The sequence below is a fragment of the Phyllobates terribilis genome, unplaced genomic scaffold (assembly GCF_046119375.1).
Source record: "Phyllobates terribilis strain yellow unplaced genomic scaffold, ASM4611937v1 Scaffold_2__4_contigs__length_985480577, whole genome shotgun sequence".
Classification (NCBI taxonomy): Eukaryota; Metazoa; Chordata; class Amphibia; order Anura; family Dendrobatidae; genus Phyllobates; species Phyllobates terribilis.
In genome coordinates, this window is record NW_027362762.1 from 834,132,972 (window position 1) to 834,143,220 (window position 10,249).

At 42.4% G+C, this 10,249-nt stretch overlaps 1 protein-coding gene across 1 annotated transcript in view; it reads right to left on the reverse strand.

The window, feature by feature from the left end:
- The window catches only part of CCDC92B (coiled-coil domain containing 92B), a 128,332-nt gene extending 127,667 nt beyond the window's left edge, over window positions 1-665 (reverse strand). Inside the window, exon 1 of the mRNA XM_073667800.1 lies at window positions 315-665. The gene's annotated coding sequence lies outside the window, so the exon portion shown is untranslated. The remainder of the gene's footprint in view (window positions 1-314) is intronic.
- Window positions 666-10,249: the final 9,584 nt, after the last annotated feature.

The window sequence follows — 10,249 nt, forward strand, 5'->3', positions numbered from 1 at the left end:
ACACAACACGATGTCCTCAATAACCGGTGGGATATGTTGTCGTATGCTTGGTTTCAGCACCATGGACACATCACATGATCTATAACTGGGAACTTTAAAAAGTTATTCTACTGTGAAAATTCATCCGTTACATCTGTATCAGATTCTCTCAACCCAACCGATGTTGTCTCAATCAGAGAAGATACATGATGCCCACCCCACTAATTATCTAGATAGACTGTGGGATCTCGCCAAGCACGTTTCCTCCTCACTTTCCCTATGAGTCAGACAGCCTGGAATGAATTGTTTACATGCACAGAGCACAGCCATCTTACCTGCAGAGAAGGAGGATGTTAGGAGGGGTTTGCTGCAGCTTCACCTCATTAGGGCTACATAGGGGCTGAAAATGATCTAGAGGCAAGGACAGGGATGATGCACTGGAAGTTCACTGCAGAGGGGAGTCAGGGTAAATCCAATGTAAACATTCCATGGCAGAACATATGCCGCCCATTCTCAGTCGTTGGTGTCTGTGCTATGGGACTGGGTATCCTCCTTTGCGATATGCTGCAGGCCTCCCTCTATGTAACAAGGCATCAGGCCAGGAGGCTGGCACAGGATAAGGCGTAAACAGAACAACGTGACAGGAGCTGGTGAGCTCAGGCTGGGTCTCTCATCTCAGAAACTGGAGGGGGAGGGAGACTCAGCCTCATCAGCATGATGAAATCATCACTGCCACCTCCCAAAGGATTTGCTCTTAGTGCACAGGATGCTACGAATCATGTCCTCACCCTGCAGAAGAATTGCAAGGCTGCGCGCTTTAATTTTCCAAATAAACCTCTCTCCTATCAATGGGTGCAGGCTATGCCCTCTGTGACGGTTACTCGTGCCTTACGGGATTGATATGATGTACAATACAAAGTTATATTGTGGTACCGTGTTAGCCAGAAAAATCGATGTAAATACTTTTATGCCCAAAAATGACAAAAATATTCTCGGAGTGATACCTTTATTGGCTAACCAGAAAAAAATATATACATATGCAAGTTTGATATGATAATGTATGACCTCCATAGTTTTTTATTATGTCCATTGGTATAAGGACACGAGAAATCAAGGCAATTGGTGGCGTTTATTGGTGCATGTATAAAGTATATGGGGAAACATTGAACGGCCCTTTACTCTAAGGATTGGTGGGGGTCCCAAAGGTAGAGATTTGCCATCACTTACTAATTATTTGAATTGTTGCATACTGGGTTTTAATAAAGTGTTCCCTCAACTTACAATATGATTGACTTTTAGAATACCAAGTTGAAAATATTGTAACCTTAGACAATTATTTTATGGAAAACTTTATGGAATCTCATAGATTGTAAGCTTGTGAGCAGGGACCTCACTCCTTTCGGTATCTGATTTATATGTTATTCTGTAATGTCTTTATAGTCTCTACATGTGCCCTCTAAAATGTATAGTGCTGAGGAATATGTTGGCACTTTCTTTAGAAATAAAAAAATATATTATTATTATTATTATTAAACTAGTAATTGGTTCCAAAATGTAAACCCAAAATTAAATAAAGTAAGGATTGAAGAAAAATAAGTATAAAACTAATTATTAAAACAAGTCATAGTGAGCTACTGAAAACTATAAATCATGCTCTATGTTTAGGAAATGAGCTTCTGTGCGATCTTCTAAGATAAAGGTGCTGCCGCCACCTTGTATGGGTAAAGAATAGTACAGGACATGTAGTACCTCACTGTACTTTAAATAGGCGCCACTAGACAATCAGTGCATGCACCTCAGTAATATCAGTAAAATGTCCATGCTGATCGAGATCTTTAGCAAATCACAGGTGCCAAGATCCGGAAGCAAACGGTAGGCATGTTGAAGTCCAACAATTTTGCTTCACTCCATGTCTGCAGAGCTTTCCTCATTGGGTCATTGGTTAATACAAACAAATTGGTTAGCCGCTCTGATATTTATCTAATGTGCATCGTCAGCTTAATATCGTAAGGTTCTAATAGACATTACCCAAACCACCAATTCTGGTGGTAAAGGTGCCCCATTATTCCTATATGGTTGCTATTTTGGTAAAGAAGGGTTGAACATGTTGAATTTCAATATGTCTGATCCTTGGTTTGCACAGGAGGTAAGTATGAGACAAGCATGTGTATGGGCAAGGTGCAAACAGCTATTGAAAGTGTATTGGCACCTATTGGAGAAAATCAGATGACTGTGTAACTCGGACGAGGAATGCAAAGCAATGCTCGGACTGGCCTTACGCTCTCCTGACCTAAGTGTGACAGCTGCATAGAAACCCATGCTGTCTCGCTGCTGTCAGGAGAGCCGATGGCCAGTCGGAGCATTGCGTTGCGATCCTCGGCCAAGTTGTACGGCCGTCTGACTCTCCCCAAAAGGTGACAATACACTTTCAATAGCTGTTTGCATCTTCCCCATACACAGTCCCTTTCTGTGAAGACAGTTTTTGTTCCCTGTTATCAGCCATTGCAGACTTGGGAGAAGCTGACTGCAGTGTTCAATGAGATTACTGCCCCGAAAGGGTCGCTTCTTTCATGATCACTGTTCCAGGAATCTCCAATAATAATTACCTTCTAATTGATTTGAGAAGCTTTTTATTTATTGATCCTTTAATAAAAGGGTTTTTACAATGACAGGTACAGCAGCGAGCAGCGTAACAGTTTCCTTCATGTTTTAATCAGTAGTCTGGACCAGAGAGCAGATTATGGGCAGCTGCAGCCTGCCTCTGCATTGGCCTATGTATAATACATGAGTGTTGTGGATACTTGTATCAACAGCTGTGGAAACTCTATCAACCCCAGTAGCAAGTACACAATATGGTTGTCCTGTAGTGATATAATGGGTCTATATCAGAGTTCCAAATATTGTGTATTTTTATCATGCCCGTGCACTGTACTGGAAATGTGCAACGTCCTTCTCTTTTGTCTTTCTCCTTTACTTCAGTAAGACACTCATCTGATTGTAAGTACCTGCAGTATCAGCCGTGTACCTGGCGCTGCCCCAGCTGCTCGGTTGCCTGGTGATGTTTTATATATAGTCAAAGTCTTTTCTGGAAAATTACTTTCAGTTCACGCACAGCCATTTGACAATGAGAAAATGTTCCTCCAAGTATCATGGTTCAAGGTGAAAACAAGACTGACGGAAATCAAAGGGGATCCCTTTCTGTCCACTACGTGGTGTTCACATATTATATTATTAATCTATATTATTTGGTATAAATATTCCTTATAATGGGCACCATGCAATACTATATATTGCTATTGCTATATCTAAGTCCTTTAAAATGCATTTATAAAAAATGCATCACTAATTCTTTAATTCAAAAATACATTATCCACAACAGCAGTTTTAAGAGTTGTCCTCTGGCTTTCCCAGAATAGCAATAATGCATAATTAAAGGGGTTGTTTCATTTCATTAAGTTGATAAAATTGTAAAGTGTTTGTAAAACCAATCAACTTTGCAATTTACTTATAATTAAAAATCCTCTCCATTCTCAAGAACAGAAGAATTATTTACTCCATAGTTGACAGTTAGTTGCCTTAGTTACTTTGGCAAGGAGTAAGCACTTGTAAGCTGTTTACTAAGCAGCTTGCAAGCACTGCTTTGAAGCTTGGTGGGTTGCTGGATATGACCAGATTCAGTACCCTTGAACGCCTTTGATGCTCCATAGCAGTGCAAACGTTATTAGAGGCAAATTGGGCAATTGCTTAAGGCCTCTATTCCCAAAAGGAATGACATCATAATCAAGTGACCAAAAGTCCTTTACCATGCGGAAGAGACCCTGGTATGTCCTTTACACTGTTCGTGTGGTGTATATCTTGTAGTGTATATAACATACTGTGTGTATGCATAGCATGGAATGTGTGTATAACATACAATGTGTGTGTGTAGCATGGAGTTTGTGTATGGTGTGTATATAACATACAGTACAGTGGCTTGTAAAATAATTCACTCCCCTTGGCTTTTTACCTATTTTGTTACATTAAAACCTGTGTTTAAATATTTTTGTAATCTAATTTGTGTGTGATGCATCAGCACTAAATAGTCTAAGTTGGTGAAGTGAGAAAAATAGAGGCATAAATTAAATTTATGGGATCGAATAACTAAAAATTGGCACGTGCATATGTATTCACCTCTTTTGCGATGAAGTTATAAAAAAAATCCCAATCTCTGATGATCCCACGGAGCACCATCAAATCTATTACTATCAAATGGAAAGAACATGGTAGCACAACAAACCTGTCGGGAGAGGGCCGCCCACCAAAACTCTCAGCCCGGGCAAGGAGGGCATTATTCAGAGATCCAGCACAGAGACCAAAGGTAACCCTGAAGGAGCTGCAGAGTTCCCAATCAGAGACTGGAGTATCTATTCGTACGACCACAATAAGCTGAACACTCCATAGAGGTGGCTATTATAAAAGAGTGGGCAGAAAAAAGACCCCCAAAAATTGTAAGGCTCGTTTTGAGTTTGCCAAAAGACATGTGGGAGACTCCACAAATGTATGAAGGAAGGTGCTGTGATTAGATGAGACCTAAATTTAACTTTTTGGCCACCAAGGTAAACCCTATGTCTGGCGCCAAACCAATACAGCTCATTACCCCAAGAACACCATCCCTACATTGAAACATGGTGGTGGCAGCATCATGCTGTAGGGATGTTTTTCGGCAGCAGATACAGGGAAAATGGTCAGAGTCAAGGGGAAGAGGGATGGTGCGAAATACTGGGATATTCTTCAGCAAAACCTGATTCAGTCTGTCAGTGATTTGAGACTGGGACGGAGGTACACCTTCCATCAAGACAATGATCCAAAGCATACTGCTAAAGCAACACTCGAGTGGTTTAAGGGGAAACCTGTAAATGTTTTGGAGTGGCCTAGTCAAAGCCCAGAACTTAATCCAATTGAGAGTCTGTGGTCAGACTTAAAGATTGCTGTTCCCCAGAAGAAACCATCTAACTTGAAAGAACTGGAGCAGTCTTGCCTTGAGGAATGGGTAAAAATCCCACTGGCAAGATGTGGAAAGCTCATAGAGGCTTATCCAAAGCGACTTGCAGCTGTAATTGCCGCAAGGAGGCTCTACAAAGTACTGACTTTAGGGGGGGGGTGAATAGTTATGCACACTGAAGTTTTCAATTATTTTGTCCTATTTTTTTTTTGCTTCACAAAAAAAAGAAAACCAAATGTTCACAGTTGTAGGCATGTTCTTTACATGAACTAGTGCAAACCCTAAAAAACAGTGAAATTCCAGATTGTGAGGTAGCAAATCAGGAAAAATGCCAAGGGAGGTGGGGGTGGTGAATACTTTCACAAGCCACTGTATGTGTGTACAGTAGATCACATCTAAAAATACTGGTAGTACAAATGAGCCATTTGTAGGTGTAAACATATCGGCAATAACTCCATGAAAGAGCAAAACACTCATTCATTGGACGGTTGGATCATTTATGCAGAAACAAAAATGATAATTCTAAGAAGCACATTTCCCAATGTGAATAACCTGCATACATTAATACACATATCTCTTAGACATAATGAGGCTGGTGTACTTATTTCAAAATTCCATGTCAGAATAAATTAACAATCCTCTTTAAAAGGTTTTAGAGAGAAACTGTCATTACAAGCTATAAAGGGAATCGGTCACCAAGCTTTTGCTATGTAATCTCCGAGCACCATAATGTAGTGGAAAATACCCTGATTACACTGTTGCATCACTTACTAGGCTGTTTTTTGATGTTTCAATGCCATCAGTGTTTTATCAGCAGAAGATTATCACTACATGACAAATATCCTAGTACATCCTAGTCCAACCATGCCTCCAGCAGCCCTCTGACACTATACATTGTACAGAAATCAGCTAATCAGTGGTGTGGGCAGAGTTACAAAATTTTGAGCTCTGCTAAATCTTCAACTCAGAAAATTGTAATTGTATCATAACTACTACACCCAGTAAACTAAGTGATACATTTCTGGAATCAGGGTCTCTGTCCTTACCTCATGCTGCTGTCAGATTACATTACAAACACCTGCTGACACATTCCTTTTCCAGTGCTTTTTAAACCTCCATCTTTAATGATGCCTGTGGTAGCCCTTAAAGCTAAATCTAAGTGTGTAAAACTAAGTTTAATTGTTTATGCTTTCGCTGCCTGCTGTCACTGTACTAGTCTAGGACCGCTGTCAATCAATACCACTGTGCAGTGGAAGCATGTCGGTAACTGACATCCTGGTGTGTGCGGGAAGAGCAGGGAGAAGAAGAAGAAGAGGGACAGCTTCTTCCCTGCCTCTACATAATAAAAAGTATTAGATTATTATGAGGCTCAATAGGCAGTGTAAAAAGTCAAGATTTCATGATTCCATGTTCTTATACTTCATCTGGATATGAGCTTTCATCCCACTGCCTTGTAAATGTGCATCATGGGATTAGAGCTCCTGCTCCGGCAATGTAACAGGAGCTGGTTGTGTGCTCAGATATCAGAGACAGCTGGTGGCCATGAAGAGAAGACAGAAACAGTTTTCCACACTTCTCAATAAGCCAGCACTGATCTCATTTTAGAGAAAAAAAGCAGCTGTGTAAGAGTCTGTCAGCTCCAAGAGGCTACCTTGGACATACTTGTGGTAAGACACTCAATTTAACAGGTCCCAGAGGTACACTCAGTGTCAGACTGAAGAACATTGAGTCCACCAGAGGATTTGATTCTGAGGGCTCACCTTTCTCCCTCAATCAAGAGCCCCATAGCAGCTGTAAGATTTGTACTATCATCTATCCTGAAGGAGAAGCCAGGGCCCACCAGAGGATTCTCAGGTTCTCTGGTGGGCCAGTCCAACCCTGGGTATACTGGTCTCTATCAATTAACCCTTGTACAGGGATCTGGACTTACAGCAGGGTCCCCAAGGTTGGCACCCTTTCAGTAGAGTGGCCGGGCACCTTCATAATCCTAATAACCTGCAGATTAACACTAAATCTGAAGGTTAATAGTGCTATCAGACATGAGAAATCCCCTTTAGGGTGTGCTCACATCAGCGTATATAAAATCATTCCAATGTTCATCCTGAAAAGATAGATAGATGATAGATAATAAATAGATAGATATATTTCCTGTAGATATATAATTTCACAAGCCTACTACATAATAAACTTACACCTTTTAGTGCCTTTCATGTGGACTTTATTGTCCAGCTTTTTAGGCTTGTTTAACCAAATAAATAAATAAATAAATAAGCGAAGTAGGGTCCCCCCTATTTTTGATAACCAGCAAAGGTAAAGCAAACAGTTTTGAGCTGATATTATCAGGCTGGAAAGGACCATGGCTATTGGGCCCTTCCCAGCCTAAAAATACCATTAGATGCGCCAATTCTGGTGCTTTGCCCAGTTGTTCCCGATTGCCCTGGTGCGGTTGCAATGGGGTAATGGTAGTTGGCGTTAATGTCAGCTTTGCTTTGTTAAAAAAACACAGCTGACATCAAGCCCTGGTGTTAGTAATGGAGAAGTGTCTATCAGACACCCCCATTACTAAACCAGTAATCAAAAAATAAAAACACACACAGAAAAAAATACTTTACTTGAAAAAACATTCCCTGACACTTTCCCTGGTCCCCCAATTTATATATATGTAAAAAAAGTCATGCAGGTCCACCATAGTCCTGGGAATCCACCGTAGTCCACAAATGGAAACCTGAAAAACATAAAAAGAGAGAAAGAAAGACAAGCCAATTTCCTTCGTTCACCAATTTATTAGAAAAAAAAAAGTTCACACTGTTCAGAGCCACCAGGACTTGCGGAGCGCAGCAGGACCCAGATTGGCTGCTGCTACAGCCTATGGAGCTTTGTTCTCTGAATGAGGGTGACTCGCCCCCTGGGCCATGGGGTACTCGGCAGCCGGGCCTTATGGCTGCTTGCAGGGGGGGAATATCACGGTGGCTGGCCCGGGCCGTGACCCAGGGCGGTCAGTGCAAAGAGGGGAAATGAAATGAATAGAAAAGTTCGTGACGCCACCTGTGGTGTCTGGTGAGGATCACCAGCGCTGCAACAGTCCTCTGAGGCAGGTGTCAGGGCAGCTATAGATGGTTCGGCTCCCCACAGGCGGAGCAGGCCTCAGGGCAGTATGAAACGAGGCAGGTTGCGCTGGGCATTGTGGTGCAGGGAGAGAACGATGGCGCAGCGGGAGTAACGGACAGAGACAGGGAATTTGCTTCGTTACCTTTACTGGTACAGCTGTTAAGTACGGTCCAGGGTACCCCAGGTGAAGGGCACACTTTTGGACTTCTCCCCAGGGAGCGGGTATAAGGCCTCCTGATCCGTGTCTGTCTCTGTGTATGCTCCTGGCCAGCCTGCAACTGAGCCTAGATTATGTGTCCTGCTTTTACTTCACCTGTTGCTCTGAAGTAGGACCTCTGGTTGGTAACCACTTTCCCTGGACGTCGGGGCCTTTGTGGTTCCTGGTCCTGTGTGTGTCTAGCTTCAGGTTTGCCAGGGACTTGTAGTCCTCCTGGGATTCCGGTTATCCTACTGGGTATAAGGCGTCCCTATAGGCGCGGACCCGGTGTCCGGTAAATATAACGGGGTGAGCTTCCTATGTACCTCTGCCTCCTTGGTTCACTCTCCTTTTCTCCTCGCCGTCGACCACACTCGGGGCCCTCACTAGGCTTCAGGTCTGCTGAGGCATACCACCTCTACTGGTATGAGGTGGAAGGTGGAGGTGTGTGAATGTAGTGAGGGCCTCTTGTGGAGAAATACATCCGTGCACCCTTCTGGGTTCTGTGGCACAAATGCGCAGCAGGGGCGCCACAAGGATCCATAGCCTTTGGACATCAGATGCCTTTGGAGTTCTGGGGAGACTGCGGGGTTTTACTTTTAGGCTGGGAAGGATCCAATAACCAGGGATTTTCCCTATTTATTTATTAGGTTAACCAAAACTAAACACGATTTAGTGCCACATGAAAGGCACTAAAGGATGCAAGTTAATTATATGTAGGAGGCTTGTGACATTAGACAGTATATATGCAAGACCAGGGGCTGGCTGGCAAATTTTTGCCTGGGGGGCAAGCACAAAGCGGTGGCCCATGATTAGCAGCCTATACTTATTGGCTCTGATTCATTAAAGGGCTGGCTCGAGACTAAATTTTATTTTACTCCTAAATCTCTGTCTATCTAATGTCATAATCTGATCTTTTTTTTTCTCTAATATACCTTAATTAAAAAATTCCATATCCTTCCCTCACTACTCAAACTTCTTTATTTTTTTTCACTTCATCTTTGATGACCCTGCGTTAAAGAATCCCCAGTGCATGCTGGGTTACTCAAATGAGCTGTCATCAGGGGGCAGAGGCTGCAGTCACTGGTACAGTCTCTGCCCCCATCCTAAAACGATGTGTTATCAGTGACCCCCATTTCAGGGGCTGGCCAAGTTCTTGCTCTACTTAGCATGTGTCGGGTTGTCATTTTTGACGGATGCTCAGCAGATTCCTGTCTCTGCGCTCTGTTCTTCTCAGTGCACAGTGACAATGCGCTCTCTCACCGGCTCTGATCCGAAGTGACGAGTCAGCAACAGAGCGCATTGTCAGTGCACATTGTAAGTAAAGAACAAACAAGTGACATCAGGTAAGAGATTTGCGGCCTCCTGTTTAGCCGCCAGGTGCGACTGACCTGAACGCTGGACCAGAGTCCCACAAATTGATCCGCACATCTCTAGTTACATCCTTCCTTTGTAGTAAACCTGGATATATTTAAAAATGTGGTGCAAATCTTGTTTAAGGCTATGTGCACATGTTGCATTTTTGATGTGTATTTTACAGCATAAATTTGTCAAGGAAAATACGCAGCGTTTTGCTGTCCCAGATTTTCAGAAGATTCAAATCTGCAGCGTGTCAATTCTTGTATCGGCGTTCACATACTAATGAGTGGCAAAAAATACGTAAGAACAATGCATTTCAAAAGTGAGGTAAAACCACGTGTAATTTATGCAGCGTTTTCCCTGTCAACACATTAGGATTTGCAGCAGAATTTTCTGCTGCTAATCCTGAACGTGTGCACATAACCTAAGGGTATATGTACACATTAAGTATTTGCTGCAGATATTTTAGCATCAAAAACATGCCCATTGGCAGGAAAAACGCTGAATAAAATACACATGTTTTTGATGCAGCTTTTTTATGCATTTTTTCCCCACTCATTTGAATGGGTGAAAAACACTGAAAGAATGGACATGCGGCAAATTTGAAACTACTTAAAATCTGCAAT